The sequence below is a fragment of the Triticum dicoccoides genome, chromosome 7A, assembly GCF_002162155.2.
Source record: "Triticum dicoccoides isolate Atlit2015 ecotype Zavitan chromosome 7A, WEW_v2.0, whole genome shotgun sequence".
In the NCBI taxonomy this organism is placed as follows: domain Eukaryota; kingdom Viridiplantae; phylum Streptophyta; class Magnoliopsida; order Poales; family Poaceae; genus Triticum; species Triticum dicoccoides.
The window spans coordinates 584,632,806-584,637,280 of NC_041392.1; positions in this window are offsets into that span (position 1 = coordinate 584,632,806).

Below are 4,475 nucleotides of genomic sequence, written 5' to 3' on the forward strand. Positions count from 1 at the left end.
GGGGGCGAGCGCGCCGGGGTCGGGCGCGGCGGTGTCGGGGGCGGCGGGGTCGGGGGCGGGCGCGGCGGTGCGATGGGGCCGGGGAAGACAGAGTGGGGATTTGGGGGAAAAGAGGCAGGATGAAGCAGGGAGAGGGAGAATTTTGGGTTAAGTGGACGTAGCAGTAGCGCGTTTACATGAAACGCGCTACTACTACCTCGACTAGCTGTAGCAGTTTTCTGCAGAAACCGCTACTGCTACCTTGACTAGCTGTAGCGATTTTCTGCAAAAACCGCTACTGCTACCTTGACTAGCTATAGCTCTTTTTCACTAAAGCGCTGCTGCTATAACCAGTTTCTCTTTTTTCTTTTCCTCAGCATAATAGGAACATATATATTACATCATTGGACCCTTGCATAATAATGGCCAAGTGTGTATACAAAGTAGGAACATATATATATATATATTACATCATTGGACCCATGCATAATAATGGCTAATTAAGTGTGTATACAAAGTAGGAACATATATATATATATTACATCATTTGGCCGATTCCTCAGTGCTGACGTTTTCGTTTTTGAGTCAGCTTCTTTCCCTTCTTGTTCGTCGAACAATAACTGAGCCCCTCATTGTGACTTTGCCTTTTCCATGGAGTATGATTTTTCTTTGGTAATGTAGTATTGATTCTTCTTTTGACGTATACTTCATCATCATCATCATCTTCCCTCATTGGGTTGCCGTACTGATCATAGTCTTCCTCGTTGGCGACTCCATCCTTTCCAATGATGTTTCTTTTGCCTTTCCTCACGACAACACGACTAGGATTGCATGGGTCGGTTATGAAGAAGCATTGTGTCACGTGCTTAGCGTGTACCCATGGCTCGTTTTTTGCGACAACGTTCACGGTAGCACTCTTGGCGTCGGGTATAGTCATGGTAGTGAAAATCCGGCTTTCTCTTTCGACATTCTTAGCCCATCTGACACAGAACATCATCATGTTGTGCAGTACAGAGTAGTCAAGCTCCCAGATCTCCTCGACCCTTCCATAAAATCGTTCAGTTGCGCCGTTGTCGCTGCCGGTCATGAATTCCATCGTCACCCCTGAGTTCTGATATTCATCATTGTCCATATCTTTGGCCTCCGTGTAGAACATGTACCGTTGATATCATATGCCTGATACGTTATGAGGTTGGGCGAGGGGCCATGTGCTAAGGCATATATGAGCAATCCGTCCTTAGAGCCCTCCTCCGGGGGATTAGCAATAATATGCTCTTTGAACCAATGCAGGAAAGTGGAGTTGTGCTCTCTAGCAACTTCGGCGTCCGTCCTGCATACCCCCCGGTCACGATACTTCTTTGCGATAATTTCTTTGTGCAGTGCCATGAAAGGATCTACCTCGTCTAGGTGTTGTAGCACTACCAAGTTTGCTCTGTCAAAGTCGCTGCATCGATCTGAGTATGCCACGTGCAGTTCCCTACGACCATTGCAGTGACCTTCTCCTTCGAGCCTCCCATCGTGCTTGTTAACGGGCAAACCAACACTAACACCAGGCGGCTGGTCTGCGCTATATAGAAAATTCTCACAGAAAGAGATGCACTCTTGTGTCAAATAGCCCTGGACGATGCTTCCATCCATACGGGACATGTTACGAACGAATCCTTTGATGATCCCATTCATCCTCTCAAATGGCATCATGTTGTGCAGGAATGACGGCCCCAGGTCTATTATGTCATCCACAATATGGACACACAAATGCACCATCACGTCAAAGAACGCGGGTGGGAAGTACATCTCAAGCTCATTCAGTATCACAACGATCTCTTCCTGTAGCCTTCGGAGCTGCTTCACACTGATCGACTTTCGAGAGATGACGTCGAAAAAGTTGCAGAGACCAATAAGCGTGTCACGGACGTGCTTGTCCATTATCCCTCTAAGGGCAATAAGTAATATCTGCGTCATCATCACATGACAGTCATGAGACTTCATCCCGCTAAACCTTTTCTTGTCCGTGTCTAGATATCTACTTATCTTGCCACAGTAACCGGAACTAACTTTGACTCCGGTAAGGCACTTAAAGAATTGATTGATCTCAGCCCGACTTAAGATGAAGCAAGAAGGGGGGCAATAATCCTCATTCTTTATTTTCTTGCCCTTCTTCTCCCGTGCCTCTGTCTCCGTCTCTGTCTCATCTGACATTTTACGTGGCAGCATGTGCAGATCTTCCCTGATTTCCAAATCTTGCCAGTCTTTTCTTGCCTTCGGCCCATCCTTGGTCTTATCCGGCATGTTCATCAGTGTTGCGAGCAAGCTCTCAAGGACATTCTTACAGATATGCATTTGATCAAGGCAATGAGGTGTATCGAGTTTGTGCCAGTACTCCAAGTCCCAGAACACAGATCTCGTCTTCCATACCTTTAGCAGCGGCTCCGGCGCCTTTCTCATCGTCTTTCCCGGCGCGGGCCACTCCTTCCAGTTTTTCAACAGCTCATCGATTTTGGCACCGCTCCGCTTACGTGGAGGTCCTCGATGGTCAGCGTGACCATTGAATAGATCTCCACGGTTTCTCCACGGGTCGTCCTGTTTGAGCCATCTTCGATGCCCCATATACACGATTTTCCCAGACCCGCCATCTTTCCTTGACGTTAGCTGCTGAGATGTCGTATCATCCATGCATCGCGTGCATCCGCAATATCCATGGCACACCTGGCCTGCCACATATCTGTAACCAAGATAGTCGTGCACTGTCGTGATCAGCGCGGCTCTCATGTTGAAATACTCGCCTTTGCTGGCATCCCATGTCTTGGCCGGTGTTTTCCATAACGTGTCTAACTCCTCCTGAAGTAGCCCCAGATACAAATTAATATTATTTCCTGGTTGTTTCGGCCCTTGAATAAGCATGCTCATGTGAATGTACTTCGATTTCATGCACAACCAGGGGGGAGGTTGTACATCCATACAAACACGGGCCATGTGCTATGGTTGGTGCTCTGGTTGCCAAACGGATTCATGCCATCGGTACACGCGCCGAGCACGATGTTCCTTGCATCACATTCAAAATACCGATAGAAGCTGTTCAACGCTCTCCACTGGCTTCCATCCTTGACGTGTCTCAGCTTCGGAACATCTCCATTGTCGGGCTTCTTCCTCTCCGTGTGCCAGCGCATTAGCTTTGCTTCCTTGGGATCTACAAAATACCTCTGGAGACGGGGAGTGATCAGTAAGTACCATACCACTTTCTGGGGACATTTCTTCCCGGCCTTCTTGTATCGAGAAGCATTGCACACTGGACAACTTGTTTTTTCCGCGTGCTCCTTCCGATAAATTATGCAATCGTTGATGCATGCATGGTATCTAACGTGTGGCAGATCAAGAGGGCACACGATCTTCTTGGCCTCATCAACACTACTAGGACATAGATTACCCTTGGGAAGAACATCCTTTAGGTACTTGAGATGCTCATCGAAGCTAGTGTCGGTCCATTTGTTTTTAGCCTTCGTCTTCAGCACTTGGAGCGTGAAACTCAAGCGGGTCACCTCAGGATTGCAACCATCATACAATGGAGTGGTCGAGTCTACCACCAGTTGCTCCAGCTTAGCCTCCTCTCTAGAAGTAGCTCTCTCAGTACTCGTCTCCTTGCGAAGCAATGCTTGAACATGAGGGTCCCCCATGATTGAACTTAGTACCGGCGAACTCTGCTGCGTGGAGTCCATGCCGTTCTCTCCGCCGCCATGTCCGGCCCCTTCTCCGTCGCCATGTCCGGCCACTTCCCCACTGCCATTATCGATCATCTCTTCGTCTTGCCCTGTGTCATCATTGCCTGCCCCATCGGCATCCTCAACATCGTCATCCTCATCTTCAGTTATCCACCGTGTATAGCCATCCATGAAACCAGTCATGAGCAGGTGCGCTTGGACACGACCATCGACATGGGGGTCAAGCCAAACTATTCCTTTGCATTTTCGACATGGACATAAAACCTCTGTCAGGTTATTTTCCTTCATGTCCTGCACCGCCGACCGCAACCACCTGTCCACCATCGTTCCACTGACCATCGTGAACTCTGCATGGTAATAATAAACAAATTGATTATAAAAATGCGTGCATTCATCAAAGTCATACAAAAATTCGGCATGACCTTCCTTAAAACTAGGACATATGTAGATCTAGAGTTTGCCCGGAATTCTCCGAAACGGAAATAAATCGACATTTCGGCAAAACATAGGCAACTCAAATGCACAATTTGGCATCAACTCATGCCACACACACAATTTCCATAAAAATATCACACACACACATGCATAAACATATTTCCATTTTGCAAAAGCTTGAAATATTAATCACACCTCTATCTCGAGATCGAGCACACGGTGGAGATGATGATGTAGGGAGGTCAAAAGAGCACAAAGCTCTTCTTGACAAAGAAAGATCTAGTTAGGGGGCAAATAGGTCACTTAACTAAATGCTACATCTACCTAGCTAGCTAATTTGGGGGG